At 38.2% G+C, this 21,564-nt stretch overlaps 1 long non-coding RNA gene across 2 annotated transcripts; it reads left to right on the forward strand.

Moving 5' to 3' along the window:
• Positions 1 to 1,053: 1,053 nt before the first annotated feature.
• On the forward strand, positions 1,054 to 18,167 carry LOC114274466 (uncharacterized). Of its 2 annotated transcripts, XR_014334984.1 has the most exons (8): positions 1,054 to 1,215; positions 1,365 to 1,423; positions 1,506 to 1,563; positions 5,702 to 5,761; positions 6,509 to 6,544; positions 7,897 to 7,981; positions 17,972 to 18,025; positions 18,102 to 18,167. It is a non-coding gene; the product is annotated as an uncharacterized LOC114274466 (long non-coding RNA). The 2 variants fall into 2 exon arrangements; XR_014334985.1 differs by having other exon boundaries at positions 17,972 to 18,167.
• The last annotated feature ends 3,397 nt before the right edge of the window (positions 18,168 to 21,564 follow it).

Genomic DNA, 21,564 nt, shown 5'->3' on the forward strand with positions numbered 1-21,564 from the left:
GGTCTAGTCCATTTTGCCCATAACCTCTCCCTCTAAAACATTTGGGTACCCCTTGGGGCACACCCCAAGTACCAAACCCATGCTTTATAAACCCATTCAAAATTTCCCACCAAATCAATGTGGGACAAGCCTTATTCAAACCTTTAAGGGTTTTCCACCAAAACTCCATTTCTATGGAGCACACTTTGCCTTCAATTTTTCATTCACTCGGTAATGGTTTTGAGCAACCAAATATACCACGTGAATCACAACGCGGCATAGAGCGCGTTACCACTTTGACCCGCGTAAATCGACGCACGGGGCCCACCTAAAAAATAGACCAAATTTAGGAAAAAATTCTGATTTTACCCAGAATTTCCCAACCATTTCCAACAGATACTAGAGCAATCTAATTTGTATAATAATATATCACCGAATAGGCACTTTACAAGTGGCCCTGAATTAATTTCTTGTTATCATCCAATCGAATGACAACATATTGCTGGGAAAAAAAAGTTTGTCTTGTAACATGACATTAGATTAATTCAAATTCATTAGCATAGTATTACCAAACAGGCCTAGCATAAATTTAAAAATAATTATTTGAAAGAAAGTGGCTCTGCAAATGCATAGGAACAAAACGCTGAAGAAATCTATTTTTTTCGACAACATAACACCAGAGAAATGTAAATTGTTTAGCATTGTGTGACCGAACAGGCATTTCACTGTGGGTTCCACTCACTATCTTCCCTGCATCCTTCTCTTTCCCCTTACTGCGTCCTTCTCTATTCTCTTATTTTTGTTCCAAAAACTATGGTGTAAAAAGATGAAAGGATTTTGAAGAGTCTTACTTTAGGATTAATTTTGGTAATATAATAGGTGTAATGATAATCATATTTTTTTTAGTGATATAATGGAATAAATGATGTAAAGAAGTAAAGTAATGATGTAAGTAGAATCACTATTAGTTTATCCTAAAATCTTTCTTTAAAAAATGGGCTTATAATGAGTATAGCCAAACAAACAAGGTTCGAGTTGTATGTGCTGTTAACCTGGAAATATACATGGTGCAAGACAATTAAGAGACTAGGGTTTTTTGGGTAGGGCACGGAGGGTGCGAAGAACAAGTTGAAGAGAGAGAGAGCGGCTATAAAAGGAGACTAGGGTGTTTTGGGTAGGGCACGGAGGGTGCGAAGAACAAGTTGAAGAGAGAGAGAGAGGTGCGTCAATTTTGGGGTATACGTTGAAACCCTAATCTTTCTTGATTTATTGATAGATGATGATTGCGTTTCTTGGAGTGGAAATCATTCATTCATGGTTTCTTTTGTGCTTTGTGTTTGTTTTGTTTTGTTTTGATTTGATCCGATTGATTCATCTGTTTATAGAACTAGAAGAATTTCACAGCCAAAGATGGGGCCTCTTTTTGTAACTTCAATAAAGCATCGTAAGTTTGGGTTTTTGTATTATTAATTCTTTTGAATTCGCAGCCTTTAAATCAAGTATTGAAACTTTTGTTATTGTTCCAGTTGCGTTTATTCCAGTCGTTATTGCTGGAGTTTATATCGGCCGTAGTGCTGCCGAGTTGTAAGTGTTATTTTTCTCCCATCTTCAACGGTTTAGATAGGTAGATAGATAAATTTACTAACCATTCAAATATGTTTCAGAAACTAGAAACAAAAATCAAATCAAATAAAAACTGATGGCCTGTCCTTGGATCAAGCAATGATTTTTGGATTGTGTTTTTCGACTGGTTCCTTACCCAGCCAAATCCTACATCATTCTGTTACGATCTTTGAAGAGGATAAGAGAAACTCACTTTTACTAGAAAAGAAAAGAAACATCTATAACTTACTTACCAGAAGACACATACATTGTTGAGAGGCTTTTAAAGAGCTTTCTGAATTGCCATTTTTGGAAAGAAAATATTATATCTTGGGAAGAAGGACCCTTGCTTATTGTTGAGACTTATTGATTCATGATTTGTATGTGAATAGTTTGCTTTTAATAATTTATCTACGTTGACAATATATGTAAGCTCCATTACTTGATTTGTCTAGCCATTTTTGGCCTGGCCAAAATACCAATTTTAGTCCTTGTGCATCCTGGAAGACAGTAATCTCAGTAGAACAAAACTTCAATGAAAAAAATTAAGGAGGGAATGAGAGAATCATGACATAATCTCTCTACATCATATCCGTGTGTGCCTTCCGCTCATGTACAAGTAACAAAGTTCAAATTGAGGAAGTAGATCTCTTCCTCCCACCATCTATTATAAACCATGAATCTTCTTTGGGTTTTCTTTTTCTGGGTCGTTTTGCATTCTTTTGTATGGAATAGCATTTGCTTTTTTTAAATATTGATCAATTTGGATTTCATCTTTGTATCTAATGAGTTGGGGTCTTCTATTGTTTTGTGCTTTTTTGTTTTTTATGTTAACTACCATATTAAATGGGTCTGAATCAAACTGTAGTCAGTGCATTTTTCTTCATATCAGGACTTCAAATGATTCCTGCATACATGCCATATGAACTTTAACTACCGCCTATCCAAACCGGCCCTTAGAGGCTTAGGGCATGACCGGCCAATAATTCCAGATTCCTTCTGGCCTCTAACAAAATCATATCATTATATATAATTGGGGGATAGCGAAAGCAATTAACAAAATATAATTAAGTTCATTGAGCAGTGCTTACATGATAACTTCATAATAGATCAAGTCATTCATTATACCATAATATAATATTTACAATCAAACTTCAACTTCAACTTGATACATATAACTTGTTCCATAATACACAAGCATCAAAAACAAAACAAAAGACTTCATAAAAGGGTTAACAAAAGCTTGGCTTCTCAAGAGACCAAGTAACACCCCATCAGGGAGGCACACTAAACGGCTTCACAAGGGTAGACTCCCGAGGCCCCTCTAGATTTGTCGTTCCACTTGCTCACCTACATATATATAAGGGAGAGGGGTGAGCTGGAGCCCAGTGAGTAATATCAATATAAAGGGTTTGATGAATGAAGACCAATATATCTTGAAACATATTGTTTCGATAATCAAAACAATTCAAATCACATTCATATTAATGCTTTACGATAACAATAACCATTCAAATCATAATACGTGGTAACATCCATTAGAGTAACAGTATGAGAATGTGTCGAAGTCATTAGGACCACATGGGTCAATTCAATAGAACTGCAACGGGGTCAATCAATAAACTTCAATGGGTAATTCAATGTGGGTGACAAAGGTCTAATATCAGAGATCTATGTGTTTCAATTAATTCAATGGGCCATGGTATTAATAAGCAGCCAGTATCGGACTCCACTTGCGTACCGAAGGTCAAGAACACTGGCGGCTAGTGAATATAAGCATAGCTACTGTTGTCGTACACCTTTTAAGGCGGCGTATCTTCACAGACGGTACGTTCAGAATATTCTCTGATATATTAAGAAGACTAAGAGGGGAGTAAGGAAGTTGCAACTGTATGATGAATAATTAAGGGACGTTAAATTTGATAATAAGATGTGGCGAAATTGCTTTATGGTTTTGAGTTGGGTAATAAAAGATGTTATCGTGAATCAGACAAGATCGTAGTTAAGGGTATAAAATTAATTGGGAATGTTCAATTGGGACAAGATGCTAAAGAAGAAGTTGTGGTCCACCACGTATTGTTTTTCGTCGTAAGTGATACGATTACAAGTTCAAAAAGGATCTTCATTCATAGATAGCAAAATAAGATTTCAAATAACATTCTTGACTAATTCAAAATACCGTTTGAACATAGCTTTATGAAGACATTGCTCACAGTGGGTTTGTACCGATATAAGCTTCGGGCGACCACCTACACAAAACACATAATAAAGGCACACATTGAAACACATTGTCTTAAACAATTATTGTATCTTAATTCAATTCCCTTATATGTGGTCTTAATTATTCTCTTCCCTGATGATGCTTAAACAATGCCCAAGAATGCCTAGAGGTGCATGAGAATGGAAATATGCACTTAAAAGCATTTTTCGAAAGTTGTTGAAACAAGGCAGTTTGCTCGAGTGCACTGTTGGTCGCTCGAGTGGACCACCTGGTCTGCAAAAGTTCTAGTTGGTGGAAATTTAGGCTCGATGGGCGCTTGAGGCAGGTGGTGTGAAACGTGAGTTCGCTTGAGCGGTAATTTTGTCACTCGAGCCAAGTGCAACGTGTCTGCAAAGATACTGGATGCATGCTAAGTGTGCTCGAGCAACTACTTCATCGCTCGAGCGAAGTGGCCAAATTTTGAAATTTCCAGAACATAATTGAAGTTCAAAAGCATGAATTTAAGTTGCATAACTTGCATGGCTGGTCCCAAAAGCATCAAAACTCTTTGGAAAACACATAAATACAACTCATTTGAATTCGCAAGTTCAAAACCTTTGTCAGTTCTCAAAATTAAACTCAGAACCTTGTAATTCTACCATGCATGGATGAAATTCAAATCTTTTCTTGCAAAATATGAACATATGAATTGATGAGTGAAAAATTATGGAGAATCCTCTACGATGTCAAGTACAAACTCCATGCATGTATGAATTGTTGGAAATCATGCTTGAAGATTATGAATTGTGCATGCATCTTCTCAATTGACTCATTTCTTCCATTTTCCTATCAATTACATGAAGATTACTCTTATTATTACATGAATTCAACTCCCACGTGAATTATCTACAAGAGTGATGATTGTAATTCAAACCTAGAGCTTGTAATTGAAGGTTGGTAGCTTAATTATCTCAAATCCCTTCTTAATTCTTCACAATTCTTCTTCTTCTTTCTGTAAAGGAGTTGCTCTCTCCCTCTCTCTACAATTTCAGCCAAATATGTTGAAGTAATGAATCCTAAACATGCTTATAACATATATAGAGGCTAGGTTAGATTAGGCTAGTTAAGTAGGATTAAGGCTACTTAATCTAACTTAAGTTTAATTAATCCTATTCAATTCGAATTGATTTATTCTAATTAATTGTCTGAATCAAATTTTAATGAAACATACCATATGATTCTAAATATTTTAATTAGCCTATTGAACTAGTTAATTTTGGTTTCTGAGTTCGCTAAGGCCTTCAATTTCAGATTCGAAGTAAGCATTCAAACAGATATTCCATAAATGAACAAATAAACACAAGATGAAACACATAATCATGCAAATATTCTCAAATAAATAGTATGCAAAAAAATGATATGCATGCTGGGGTCGTCACAACCTAGCTCTGATTTTCTCCTATTTTCTTCATCAAAGAACAAATGAAGTAATACAGATGCATAGCTTAACCATATAAACTTTCATTCTTTTTGTCCGACTACTAAAGAAAATATGTTAGTGAAACTTAGTAAACTAAATTATTGATCATATTATTGTTAAATATCATTTTCATTAGTTCAACTTAAAATGATGATTGTTTTAATCGTTTAATGCAGAAAATGGCTTCATTTGGTTATATTTTATTGGAATTATAAGTTGTAATACCTATTTAATTATGAATTCACTACAATTTTGCCTACATATTAGAATTATACTTTTTAACAATGTATTTTGTATATTTCTCAAATTAAGCCCATTGATTTGTCCAACTTATGCCGGCATTCAATTGCATGCCTTGCATGCAGCCAGCTTGACTAGTATTGATCTAAGTATAAATACTTGGCATAATCTATCTAATGTTGACCAAATTCTTGCAACAGGTACAACCTGCAAATTGAGCAGCATGCGATGGCAATGGAGGAAAGGGAGGCAATAAAACGGTAGGGTGTGCTTTTTTTTTCTTCTTCTCAATATGAATATTATATTTTATATTGATTTTAGATTGCATATGATATTTATGGTTGATGTAATGATTCTACTCTCTGTAAAGTTGTTGGCCTTCTAGTTATGTTATTTAGACTAAAGTTAATTTTGTTAAAGACACTTTATATTTTCCCAACAATGGAATGTAATCTTTTGGGCCATAGACTAGATGCATTGTGATTCGTGTGCTTCCCCTTAAAAAGGCTCTGGTATTAATGTCTAGTACAATACTTGGTGTAACTTTTGATATAGCATTAAAAGCAAGATGTGTTGATGGATCGACTCATTTATGTTACCATAATACTGTCTAGTGCAATACTTGGTGTAACTTTTGATATAGCATTAAAAGCAAGATGTGTTGATGGAGCGACTCATTTATGTCTCCCCCCCCCCCACACCTTTGTGATCTCTCTCTTTCTTGAGCCTTCAATTGAGATTAGGTGGTGGGGTGGTCTAGATCATGATGATGTTTCAGCATATTGAAAAGTTTTATTGTGGTACTCCGTGTATCTTAAGCTTGAGCATATTGAAAAGTTTCAGCATACTTGGTGTATTTTGTATATTTCTCAAATTAAACCCATTGATTTGTCCAACTTATAATGGCATTCGATTGCATGCCTTTCACGTAGCCTGCTTGACTAGTATTGATCTAAGTATAAATACTTGGCATAATCTAGCTAATGTTGACCAAATTCTTGCAACAGGTTCGCCCAGGCAATTCAGAATTGGGAAATGGAAGGGTAGGGTGTACTTTTTTTTTTCTTTTCTTTTTCTTTCTCAATATGAATATTAGTTTGTATTGATTTTAGATTGCATATGATATTCATGGTTGATGTAATTATTCTACTCTCTGTAAAGTTGTCCTTGTTATATTCTTTAGCCTAAAGTTAAATTTGTTAAAAGACACTTTATATTTTCCCAACAATGATATGTAATCTTTTGGGCCATAGACTGGATGCATTGTGATTCGTGTGCTGCTTGATCTCCCTGTTGGCCCCTTTAAAAGCTCTAGTATTAATGTCTAGTGCAATACTTGGTGTAACTTTTGATATAGCATTAGAAGCAAGATGTGTTGATGGATAAACTCATTTATGTCCATAGTTATTAAAATCCCGATCCGGATTGTAGGATCTTATGATTCTACGATTTCAATTGGGCCAAACAATCCAGATCACACTAGGATTTTAAAGTTACTACGATCATATTCATAAAATCGTATAGAATCGCATACGATCCCAATTCTACTACGATCCCGATCTTGACAATTTTTTTTGTTATTATTTATTTCTTGTATATATGCATGTATATGTGTATATCTATATAAAAAATTTGACTATAAACACTTTTTTCAAATGTCTCTTCTAATTGATGTTAATATAAAAGATGTATTATATCAAATTTATCATTTTTCTTAAATCTTTTTAAAATTACGTAACATATATTATCATTATCGATAATTTTTCATTTTATTTTACATTGAAAGTAGAATCTTATGATACTCAATCCGATTTTACGATCTGATCCACGAGTTCCTTCCAATGACCCCACGTAAGATCCTAATTTTAACCTTGTTTTTGTCCCCCATAATATAGGTTTTTTTTTTTTTTTTTCTGCTCTCTCTCTTTCTTGAGCCTTCGATTGAGATTAGGTGGGGTGGTCTAGATCATGATGACGTTTCAGCATATTGAAAAGTTTTATTGTGGTATTCACAGTGTATCTTAAGCTTGAGCATGTGTTTGAAATAATTTCCAAAGAACCTAAGTTTTGGGATTGTACCATTGGGGGTGGTTTCAAAATTATAGGGCTGTGGTTGTTCTCCCTCCTACAGCTGATCAATGAACCAAGCTACATGAGCTCGATTCGTGCTCTGCTCGTCAAAATCTTGTTTAAAGCTGAGCTTGGATAACCTACTACTCGGATCGAAAAGTTTGTATGCACTATGAAAAATCAAATTTAATTGTGTGTCACGTTACTTGTGCTATTGGTGTTTAATCACTTGCAAAAGCAATTCACATTTGTTTATAAATATATGGTGTTATCAATATTTGTACTGATGCTGTTTCTTGGCCTTGTTTGATGTGTTTTCTTTCAGCAAGAGTAACAGTGCAAATACTGTTTGTCGAGATGCGGCTGGTTTAAAGGATGGAATTTAGAGCATGCAGTACTCTTTCATTCCCGTCTGAATGAAAATACATTATAAGTTATCAAAAAATAGTGATGCATATTATATCAACGTTAGTTGTAATCTAACGTATTAACTGTCATTATACATTACTTCAATGTATGTTTGGTAAATATAGACTCTTGTTGGTGTGTTCGGATCCTCTAGAGTGATATGCATTGTAACGCCCTCAAAATAATAACATTAAACCCATAAGATAAGACAAGCATTTACATTTAAACTAACCGCATTCCTTTCATTCATTAGAATTTCAGGAAATAAGTATTACATGTTAACCTCATAACAAAATGCCCTACGGGCTTACAGCTTTCCAAGTTAACACTTGGTTACAACAAAGAGTTCTAACTCGTTTACACATTAAGCCCTTGGCTTGAAATTACATGTAATACATCAAAAGTAAAACGACAAAACTATGCCCGCCACTAGCCTCCCAGCTATGTCCTTGGAGGTGGCATGCTTCCTGTACCTGAAAATGATATTCCCATATAGGGTGAGCCACAGCCCAGTAGAAATACACTAAACCAACCATGGACAATGACTAAAACATTAGCAATTGATAGTTGGTCAACGCTGATACAATCACATAAATTACATATTTATGTCAACGACTTACAAGTCCCAATTACTTTTCATTTTCCCTTATTCAACAGATAAGCATGCTAGCTCTATCATCATTTCCACAGATATGTATAAAAACTATATCTCACATTCAGATATGCATAAAAGCTATATCAACATTCTTAACAGATATGTATATCAACAATATCCACAGATAAGCATACAAGCTGTATCCACACTTCACAACAGATATGTATATCAACAATATCCACAGATAAGCATACAAGCTGTATCCACACTCTACAACAGATATGTATATCAACAATATCCACAGATAAGCATACAAGCTGTATCCACACTTCACAAAGATAAGCATATGAGCTCTATCTTCACTTCTCTAGACAAGCATATGAGCTCTGTCTACGGAGTTCATCCCCTATCTCCTCCCAATACCTATCCGGTTTAGAGGTACATCCCCTATCTTCCCCTAAACCGCGGAGTACATCCCCTATCTCCTCCTCTACACATAACGTATATAAACACATTGGTTCTATATACAATCACACAATACACACAATGTATTCTATCAACCGTCAAGTTCCATGACACATTCCATTGATTAGTTTCCGTTTACCTAATCATCATGCATTGTCTACAACAATCTCGACTATCCTCCACCGATAGCCCCAAAGCAGTTATTTCTAAAACAGAAAATAAATGCACAAATGGATATTCAATCAACATTTCATTTCACTTTTCTATGCCAAACATGCATCTAGGTTTATTATGAATAAAATCCCAACTTTTGTAAAATTACACAAAAGCCCCAAACTTTCACAAATTTACCAAACCAAGCCCAACATCTCAAAATACCAAAATTTAAAGACAAAACCCATAGAGAGGAGTAGGATATCCCTACCTCAAATTCGGAGCTCCAAGAGAGAAGACTACAAAACCCAACGTGCTCCAAAACCCGTGATTTTCAGATTAAAATGAAGCCCTCGACGATCAACAACTTTTTTGTAAAGGCCAAAGGTGAGTAAATCACTCCTACTAGATCAAAACCTAGAGAGAAGGTAGAGTCTAGAGTGAGAGACTCAACAATGGTGTTTTTGGAAAAGTAAGAGAGAGAAGAGAAAGTGAAAAAGTGATTTGGAAAGTCACAAATTCGGGACTTTAACCCAGGTCTCCGCTCGAGCGTAAAACACCCCGCTCGAGCGGCCACTCACAGACTTACGCTCGAGCGGCCAACCTCCCGCTCGAGCGCAAAATGCACTCGCCCAGCACTTTTGTAGAACCAGGCCTCCGCTCGAGCTCCCAACCCTACGCTCGAGCTCACAACACTGCACAACAAGATACTGGATGGATGTATTCCCCGTTCGAGCGCCAACACCTCCGCTCGAGCGGACAGGCCAAAAATCTGGGCAACTAGTTTTGGTTTCTAAACTCAACCAACCTGTAACCAACCCGCCCAACACATCCTATAACTCAAATACAAAGTAAGAAAGGATGTAAACAAGATAATAGACAACTACCAACATCCGCGGACACATGCCCGGATCACTATACAACAAGGGTAAATCCGGGATCGCTATAACCTCCCCCCCTTAAAGAATTTCGCCCCCGAAATTAAACACAAGTTGCAAAACAAGCTTTCCTCCATTTTAAACAGTGTTACACTTGAACAGTCAACAATTCGACCCATTACCGGTCATCCCATCCCTTTAACAAGAGACATATCACAATATGTAAACAACATATGTACTTTCAACATGCATTAACATTATGCACTGTCTTTCCAATTTCAACAATATATTCAACAGATATAATGTTACATTCAACTTCCATATGAGGCAAGTTCCAAAACATACTTTCAATAAACCAAACATTTTCAATGTTTCACAACTTAAGACATATATAAAAGCTCTTAAGTTCAACAAAACGGAAAATTTAAATACAAGATCACACATCAACAAACAAGTCCGGATATTTCTCACGGACTTCCAACTCACGTTCCCAAGTGGCTTCCTCCACTCCGTGATGTTTCCACAAGACTTTCACCAAAGGAATGGTCTTGCCACGCAGGACCTGATCCCGCCTATCCAAGACCCGAACCGGTCTCTCCTCATACGAGGCATCCTCATCTACCTCTAAATCAGTCCAATCCAACACATGTGATGGATCTGGCTCATACTTCCGAAGCATACTCACATGAAACACGTCATGCACTCCGGACAACTGCGGTGGTAAGGCTAATCGATAAGCAACCTCACCAATCCTCTCAAGGATCTCAAAAGGACCAATAAACCGAGGGGATAACTTCCCACTCTTCCCAAACCTCATCAGGCCTCGTCTAGGTGATATCTTCAGAAAGACATGATCACCTACCTCAAACGCCAAAGGCCTCCTCCTACGGTCAGCATAAGATTTCTGCCGACTCTGGGCTGTAACAAGCCTCCTACGGATAAGCTCAACTTTCTCCGTCGTCTCCCTAACCAACTCCGGACCCAACAAAGGTGCATCACCCACCTCGGCCCAACAAACTGGAGACCTACACGGTCGGCCATACAAGGCCTCAAACGGTGCCATACCGATGCTAGACTGAAAACTGTTGTTGTAGGCAAACTCTACCAATGGCAAGTGCCTCTCCCACGTCCCACTGAAGTCCAGGACACAACCCCGAAGCATATCCTCGAGGATCTGAATAGTACGCTCGGACTGTCCGTCAGTCTGAGGATGATAAGCCGTACTAAAGGTCAACTTAGTGCCCAAGGCACTCTGCAAACTCTGCCACAACCTAGCAGTAAAACGAGGATCTCTATCTGAGACGATCGTCACTGGGACCCCGTGCAATCTCACTACGTCCCGAATATACAAATCGGCAAGATGATCCACCGAATCTCTCACGCGCATAGGAATGAAGTGCGCTGACTTAGTCAACCGGTCTACAACCACCCAAATAGCATCACTACCCCGTTGAGTCCTCGGAAGACCTACAACGAAGTCCATAGTGACATGCTCCCACTTCCACTCGGCAATAGGCAAGGGTTGCAACAAACCCGCTGGCCTCTGATGCTCGGCCTTCACTTGCTGGCAAGTAAGGCATTTTGATACGAAAACAGCCACATCTCTTTTCATACCCCGCCACCAAAACTGGCGACCTAAATCCTGATACATCTTAGTACCTCCCGGATGCACCGCAAGGTGCGAATGATGAAACTCTCGGAGTACTTCCTCTCGGCAAGCCTCCGGTACAAACAAACGGTCTCGGTATCTCACACTCAGGTCGGGATACACCGTCAAACCCTTCTCAACTTTCCCACTGGAGATCTTCTCTCGGAGGGATTCTACCTCAAGGTCACCTCTCTGTGCCTCTAACACTCTAGTCACAAGTGTAGGCTGCGCAACAACAGAAAATAAGGCCGCAGCCTTAACAGATTCGCCCAGTAGCAAATCAAACTCGCCCAGTGCTCCCAACATCACCCATTCCCGGATGGCTATACTAGCAACATCACTAATGGTTTTCCTACTAAGGGCATCGGCCACAACATTGGCCTTTCCCGGATGATAATGCAACTCAAAATCATAATCCTCGATGAACTCCATCCATCTCCTCTGCCTCAGATTCAAGTCTCTCTGTGTAAACAGATACTTCAAACTCTTGTGATCCGAGAATACCTCGAACCTCTCACCATAAAGGTAGTGCCTCCAGATTTTCAAGGCAAAGATCACAGCTGCTAACTCTAGGTCGTGTGTGGGGTAATTCTTCTCGTGTATTTTCAACTGACGTGAGCCATAAGCTACCACTTTCCCCTCTTGCATCAACACACAACCCAAACCCTCTCGTGAAGCATCACAATAAACCGCATAACCCAACCCTCTCTCCGGAATAATCAACACCGGAGCGGTGGTCAATCTAACTTTCAGCTCTTGGAACGACTTTTCACAAGTCTCACTCCACACAAACTTGACTCCCTTCCGAGTCAGTCTAGTCAACGGTGACGCTAACCTGGAGAAATCTTTCACAAACCGACGGTAATACCCAGCTAATCCCAGAAAACTGCGGATCTCAAACACACTCTTAGGCTGTGCCCAATCTTGCACTGCCTCAACCTTGGATGTATCAACAGACACCCCTTCCCCGGATACCACGTGGCCTAAGAATTTGACTTCCCTCAGCCAGAACTCACACTTCCCAAACTTGGCATACAGCCTATGGGCTCTAAGTAACTCAAGCACCACTCTCAAGTGTGCCTCGTGCTCCTCCTCAGAAGACGAATAGATAAGGATGTCGTCCACGAAAACAACCACAAATCGGTCTAAGAACTCCCGGAAAATCCGGTTCATCAAGTCCATAAAGACTGCCGGTGCATTGGTAAGCCCAAATGGCATCACCAGAAACTCATAATGGCCATACCGCGTACGGAATGCCGTCTTAGGAATATCTTCCTCCCTGACCCTCAACTGATGGTAACCCGATCTCAAGTCTATCTTAGAGAAACAACGGGAACCCTTCAACTGGTCAAACAAATCATCTATACGGGGCATAGGATACTTATTCTTAACCGTAGCCCGATTCAACTTCCGATAGTCAATACACAATCTCAAGGCACCATCTTTCTTTTTAACAAAGAGGGCCGGCGCTCCCCACGGTGAAACACTAGGGCGAACAAAGCTCTTATCGAGCAATTCCTGGAGCTGAACTTTCAACTCAACCAACTCTGCTGGAGCAAAACGGTAAGGTGCCATAGAAATCGGCACCGTACCCGGCACTAAATCAATAGAGAACTCTATCTCTCGGTGAGATGGCAAACTAACAAGATCTTCGGGAAAAACATCCGAATACTCACAAACCACCCTCGGTAATACAACCTGGGTCTCACCACTCTCACCACTCTCAAAGCTGGCAAGTAGACTACTAAGCGCACTTCGCCCTCGCGAATCATACCCCGGTGGCAAAACACTACCAACCCGGTCTCCCAAGAAATGGAACCACTCCCCGCTCAAGGTACACAATGTAACCCTCTGGCGGTAGCAATCAATAACAGCCCGGTATGACGATAACCAGTCCATACCCAAAATAACATCAAAACCCTTCATGGGCATGACAACAAACGGAAAAGGAAGCCTATAGTCGGCGACCTCTATATCACATCCTCTAACACCCTGTTTCAGAATCAACTCACCACCCAAAGGCGATACCACACAAATAGGAGATGCTAACTGTGCTAACTCCAATTCCAAAACAGATGCAAATGCAGCAGATACAAAAGAATGAGATGCACCCGTGTCTATCAACACATTAGCAACTGAGTTGCAAAACAGAAAAGTACCTCTCACTATTGATGGAGCCGGTACTAAATCCTGCGCGGTAACAGCATACACGCGCCCCGTAGGCCCCTGGTCTACCTGCTCACCTCTCGGAGCAAAAGACTGCTGCACAGACTGGGATGACGAAGCTCCCGGATTGGCCCTCGAGGCCTGCACAGACTGAGCTGGCTGAAAACCCTGCGTCTGCCTAGACCCAGACGCTCCCGAAGTGGCACTCAACTGTGGGCAAAACCTCTTCATGTGCCCAGGTTGTCCACACTGATAACAAGTCAAGAGCTGCCCCCTGCCCAAACTCTGACTCTGCGGTCTAGCTGAAGAAGAAGCAGCTTTCTGACCCCCACCCTTCTGCGGGCAAACAGAAACCTTGTGACCCAGCTGGCCACACTTGTAACAAGTGAATTCTCCCTGACTGCCTCTCCCTGAGCCTACACTAGGCACTGGAAAGGTCGATCTAGAAACTGCACCCTGAGACTGCTGAGGGTTATTACCCTTCTGTCTCCTGCCATCACTCTGACTATCCTGGCTCCTCTTGGAGCCTCTTTGACCCTCATCCTCCTCCTGCATCATAAGCTCCATATGAGCTGCAGCATCTACCAGGTGTCTATACTCTCGAATATATGACCCACCAATTCTCAACTTGAGGCCCCGTCTCAACTTCCGCTCAAACTCATAGCAACGGCGTTCCTCAGACGCCACCAGTTCAGGTGCAAACCTGGACAGACTGGTAAAAGTAGCCTCAAACTCGGCCACTGACAAGCCCTGCTGATTAAGCCGGCTAAACTGATCCCTCAGCTTTTCCCTAGCTGCTGCTGATAAAAACCTCTCCTGAAAAGCATTCACAAACGCCTCCCAAGTACCACCAACACGAGCTTTCTCGTACTTCCACCATTGACCCGCATCTCCCTTCAGCTGGAAGGATGCCAAGGTCACTTTCAGTGCTCCGTCCTCGATGCCAAGCATCTCAAACGTCTTCGTTGTCTGTTCGAGCCATTCATCTGCCTTAAGCGGCTCTTTAGGATCCCCGATAAACTCGTCCGGATTACACCGGAAGAACTCCCTCTTCAAGAAAGAAGGCCCTGCCTCAGCTGCCTGGTTCCCAGCTCTAAGAATACCCAAAGCTCCTGCTATCTCTCTGGCCAAGGCACCCATAGCCTGCTGACCCACTGGCTCGGCCACATTGGCCTGCCCAACTCCCTCCTGCACTGCCGGAATCTCACCCTGTAACGGTACTTCCTGCCTCGCAGGTCTACCACGCCTAGCACCTCTTCCTCGTCCTGACATCCTAATAAAGGCAACACAGAACGTTAGCACATTCATAAATGTGCCGAAACTAAACACTCACGTCCTAATGCATGGACAAGTGTAATTCACTCCACATAAGCACATAAACACATAAGCACTTACGAATTTCATTTCCGGATAATAATAGTCCCGAGGCGTTACTAGAGTTCCGGTTAGAAACAGCATTGATCAAGTGCTTTTCCAACAAGACTCCCAGAAACTCAAGGATCCAATCAATATCCCAGAAATTAAATCCCATACCCACATAGTCACATAAACATGTTATCAATTAAGCACATAGCATATGATACTACATCTAAGTCTCTACCAAGCGAGACAAACCCATTGTGATACTAATCACTTCCCACGTACCCAAAGTATTCGAACCCGGTACGCTCTGATACCAAGTTGTAACGCCCTCAAAATAATAACATTAAACCCATAAGATAAGACAAGCATTTACATTTAAACTAACCGCATTCCTTTCATTCATTAGAATTTCAGGAAATAAGTATTACATGTTAACCTCATAACAAAATGCCCTACGGGCTTACAGCTTTCCAAGTTAACACTTGGTTACAACAAAGAGTTCTAACTCGTTTACACATTAAGCCCTTGGCTTGAAATTACATGTAATACATCAAAAGTAAAACGACAAAACTATGCCCGCCACTAGCCTCCCAGCTATGTCCTTGGAGGTGGCATGCTTCCTGTACCTGAAAATGATATTCCCATATAGGGTGAGCCACAGCCCAGTAGAAATACACTAAACCAACCATGGACAATGACTAAAACATTAGCAATTGATAGTTGGTCAACGCTGATACAATCACATAAATTACATATTTATGTCAACGACTTACAAGTCCCAATTACTTTTCATTTTCCCTTATTCAACAGATAAGCATGCTAGCTCTATCATCATTTCCACAGATATGTATAAAAACTATATCTCACATTCAGATATGCATAAAAGCTATATCAACATTCTTAACAGATATGTATATCAACAATATCCACAGATAAGCATACAAGCTGTATCCACACTTCACAACAGATATGTATATCAACAATATCCACAGATAAGCATACAAGCTGTATCCACACTCTACAACAGATATGTATATCAACAATATCCACAGATAAGCATACAAGCTGTATCCACACTTCACAAAGATAAGCATATGAGCTCTATCTTCACTTCTCTAGACAAGCATATGAGCTCTGTCTACGGAGTTCATCCCCTATCTCCTCCCAATACCTATCCGGTTTAGAGGTACATCCCCTATCTTCCCCTAAACCGCGGAGTACATCCCCTATCTCCTCCTCTACACATAACGTATATAAACACATTGGTTCTATATACAATCACACAATACACACAATGTATTCTATCAACCGTCAAGTTCCATGACACATTCCATTGATTAGTTTCCGTTTACCTAATCATCATGCATTGTCTACAACAATCTCGACTATCCTCCACCGATAGCCCCAAAGCAGTTATTTCTAAAACAGAAAATAAATGCACAAATGGATATTCAATCAACATTTCATTTCACTTTTCTATGCCAAACATGCATCTAGGTTTATTATGAATAAAATCCCAACTTTTGTAAAATTACACAAAAGCCCCAAACTTTCACAAATTTACCAAACCAAGCCCAACATCTCAAAATACCAAAATTTAAAGACAAAACCCATAGAGAGGAGTAGGATATCCCTACCTCAAATTCGGAGCTCCAAGGGAGAAGACTACAAAACCCAACGTGCTCCAAAACCCGTGATTTTCAGATTAAAATGAAGCCCTCGACGATCAACAACTTTTTTGTAAAGGCCAAAGGTGAGTAAATCACTCCTACTAGATCAAAACCTAGAGAGAAGGTAGAGTCTAGAGTGAGAGACTCAACAATGGTGTTTTTGGAAAAGTAAGAGAGAGAAGAGAAAGTGAAAAAGTGATTTGGAAAGTCACAAATTCGGGACTTTAACCCAGGTCTCCGCTCGAGCGTAAAACACCCCGCTCGAGCGGCCACTCACAGACTTACGCTCGAGCGGCCAACCTCCCGCTCGAGCGCAAAATGCACTCGCCCAGCACTTTTGCAGAACCAGGCCTCCGCTCGAGCTCCCAACCCTACGCTCGAGCTCACAACACTGCACAACAAGATACTGGATGGATGTATTCCCCGTTCGAGCGCCAACACCTCCGCTCGAGCGGACAGGCCAAAAATCTGGGCAACTAGTTTTGGTTTCTAAACTCAACCAACCTGTAACCAACCCGCCCAACACATCCTATAACTCAAATACAAAGTAAGAAAGGATGTAAACAAGATAATAGACAACTACCAACATCCGCGGACACATGCCCGGATCACTATACAACAAGGGTAAATCCGGGATCGCTATATGCATGAAGTGATTGTGAAGTGAAATGATGAAGGGGCGACACGTGTCTCACTTAAGGGGTGAATGACATATTTTTCTTTTATTAAAATGATGTCGTTTTGGTGAAAGAAAACAAAATATTCTCAAACGAAGAAACCTTATTCTTCTCTCTCTCTCTCCAGCCCCTTTCCAAATGGAATGCAACTTCTTTTCTTTCTTGTTTTTTTGGTTTTTTGGTTTTTTGTTTTTGTTTTAAAGTTAAATCTTGTTTTATTTTTTGACTAATAATTTTTTTTACATCAAACACACTTTACTCCTGGTTTTTGCGTTTTTATTTATTAAAACAGTGGTGACTCTCCTTCCGGTTGACTGCCACTTTTCTTCTCCTAGCCTTATTTGTTGTTTGCTAATATCTTTTTTCTGAATTGCAAAGCCAAAATTATACAACAAAATGAGATTTAGTGCATGAGAAGAAAGGGATTCTCAGGTATGTCGGTGTATTCGCTGCTTGAGCCTATTGAACTTCCTGTGTTGTCTTCTTCATTTTACAATTGTTATTGCAGCAAAATTTTCTTCTGTATCAAATACGAAACTTGTCAAATATGGAGGCTTCATAGTGGGTTCTGTCATTGTTATGGAATTGCCTTTGCATTGCCTGAGCATTCTCAGATTACAATAGTGCATGAAATAATGTACCACGAATGAGTCAAACTGATTTCACTGTTCTTAATGAGACTTCTATTGTTATTATTCGGTTCTCCCTTAATGGCTAATTTACTTGTATTGTATAAAGCTTTTACTACTATTATTAAAGGGACATGTTTTAGTGATACAAAATTATCAATAGCCTCCCCCATGTTCATATATTAGGGTTAACTTGTACTTAAAGCACTTTGAGTAATTTTTTTTAGTATCACGCACTCTGTAAGAATTAATTTAAATAAATCAATAATTTTATTGCGTTACAGAACTCAATTGTAATAAATTAATCCAAAATGACAATAATTTTACCGCAATATAAAACTTTACACGTAAGATGCCTTTTAGTAAACTTCATAATTAAAGTTTAAACCGCAAATTTTAGAAATAAAAATGTTACTGTGTTTAGCAGAAGCAAAGATAGAATAATGTTATATGCACAAATTGATATACCAATTAGTGTATTAACAGATGATGTGACATAATTTTAAAAGTTTTGAGTCTTTGTAATTTGTATAATGGGTGGGTCATAATTTTGAAGTAATAATGTCATAGCATATATTAGTACACTAATTGGTATACCAATTGATGCGTGTAGCACTACTAGCAAATATATTCACGTTAAAATGGCACAAGCAAAGATATCCCAGTTAAAATGGCACATATATGGGATAACTTTAAAAAAAAATTTGTTTCTATATGAGTATCATAACTAGGTAACTCTTAAATTTCTATGCATTCTTGAAATGGTGAATGAACAATTTGGTACAAAAAGCAATCATCCTAGTTTATTAAAAAATAAGACTAGTTTAGAATGAAAGAGCTAACCACCAACGCAATTCCTTGTTTCTCATAAAGAGAAGCAACACAATTCCAAAAAATGCAGATAAGTCACTTGTAAAAAAATCATTCCAATGACTGAATTCGTTTTAAAAAATTAGTTACAAGAAATCATAACAGAAAAATCATATCAAAATACATATGACAAATAAGGAAATCAATAATTATGAATTAAGAGGAATTGAACATAAACAATCTTCCAATATAACTTTTCTTGATAAAAAGCATCAATGTCTCCCCCAATTTACCTGCAATTATTAAACTAACCACCAGCAATTATCACATTCACACTTCAACACTTTTCTCGTGTTTGACATACATGTGATCCCCATAGAAGGCTAAAGAAAAAATCTCGTTTTAAAAAAAATACCATACCAAAAAAAAATAAAAAAATAAAAAAAAGAAGGTCAGATTTGATAAAATCCAAACAAACTATTGGTGACAAAAGATAAGAAGCAAAGCAAACTATTGGATTAAGATTAAAGGAATAGGACACCTAGCGAATAACCTGTACCTGAAGACACTTCTCAATATAAAAAGACTGTCTAGTACAATTTATCTGAAATGGTTATAGATTTATTTTTATTATAAAATATGTGTCAATTTGTTTAGTACAATTTTTACCTACAACTTAATAGAATAAAAATAACTTAAAAAAATTAAAAAAATTAATTATCTGAAAGTTAAGTGAAAAATATTTTTAACTTTTTGATTATAAACTTTCAATTTATAAAAGTTGACAATAATCTAATCCAACCCAAATCAATCACAATTGAAATTAAATACTCTGTGCAATTCAAATACTCCATCAAATCGGCCCCAAGCCACACCCAGTGGCTCCCTTAATTTAACAATTTACTATGTCACTAATTATTTTTGTCCAAATGGTGCAGTTTATATGAAGACACCATTTTCCATCCAATTCCCACAATCACTAAAAAAACATTGCAAATAATTTGTTACCTCAGAACAGTGTCCCGCCCTAGGGTAAGACAAGCAAGGTTTGTACCTTGGACTAAAAAATTTAGTCTAAAATAAAGCTTCCAAATTCATTAGCCTCTTACCACTGGGGGTGGTGGTAACGTCGGTTGGGCACTTGCCTTCCATGCTTATGATCCAAGGTCGATTCTCTGTGGAGCGCTTCCTTGTTTTGACTTCAGTTTTTGCGTTTTACCCCTCTCGAATCTCAGGCTTAGGCTGTGAATGAAGGGTGAAGTCCATTGTTATTCTGGTAGTGGGTCTCTTCCTGTGAGTTGGGGTAAATCGGGCCACACACCTGAGCTTAGGATGTGCAATGATGCCTCCAAGAAGCACATTTTTTTCTAATTCAATATATATATATATATATATATATATTCATTAGCCTCTTGTGATATATAAAAAAATTCAAATACGCCCAATCCCTTTTATTGATTGAGGCTTAGTTTAAAGGTGTCCAAAAATTCCTGTTAGGCTCAATTTAAAACAAAAATCATTTATAAATTTGGGTAAATTACACTTACATCTCCTAAGGTTTGAATTTAATACATATTACCCCTTGACATTTGGAAAATTACACTGATACCCTGTCATTGTAATTATTTAGACGGAATGAAGATATTGAATTCATGCACTCTCTCTTTTTTTGCTTTGCTTTACTTTCTCTTTTTTTTTCCCCCCCTTTCCTTTACTTTTTTTTTTTAAAAAAATGTAATTTTCTCTGTTTTTCTACTAGGAGTTGTTACCTTTTTTTATAAGTAGGGGGTTTGTGAAATAAGACTACTAACCACAGGGGTGAAAATATAATTTTCAAAACGTCAGGGGGTGGGTAGTAATTGGACCAAACCTCAAGGGGTGTCAATGTAATTTACCCTATAAATTTTGTTGGCCCAATCTGATTTTATAAACAACCTTCTTCAATATTCATTCTCCCTTAATTGAGTTTTGGTTTCATTTGATATTTAAATAAATATATCCATCATTGTTTAAAATAATTTCCATATTCATTGTTCCCTAATTGGTTACTGGTTTCATTTCAATTAAATTCATTATATATATATATATATATATTTGCTAATAAATTATTAGTTCCAATCCTTTTTTTAGGGTATACTTTTTGCTCTTGGATTTTTTGCTTATTCTATGCGTTAATTTAATTTTTGCTATTATTATTTGGTTTGTATTTATAAATTCATTAAAGATTTACCTTGTGTATTGTTCTCCTTTGACCCAGTTATTGTCTTTCTAAGTTTTGGTTCAATCATTACTTTGTGCGTGAAAATATATTCTTTAAAATATTTAAATATATCATATTTTCTCTGTTTCAATGTGTCTTGAAACATATTCTTCGCAAATATAAAGGGTTTTTTCTGTACATAATTTGCATATCTGGGTTGATTTTTATGAATTGTGGCTAGGAATATAATTTATGTAAACATGCTTTAAAAAAAAGTAGAAGAAAGTAGAAAAATTAAGCAACATGAGTAGATTTTATCTTTAAATTATTCC

Source organism: Camellia sinensis, chromosome 7 (assembly GCF_055761805.1).
Source record: "Camellia sinensis isolate YWXY chromosome 7, ASM5576180v1, whole genome shotgun sequence".
NCBI lineage: Eukaryota > Viridiplantae > Streptophyta > Magnoliopsida > Ericales > Theaceae > Camellia > Camellia sinensis.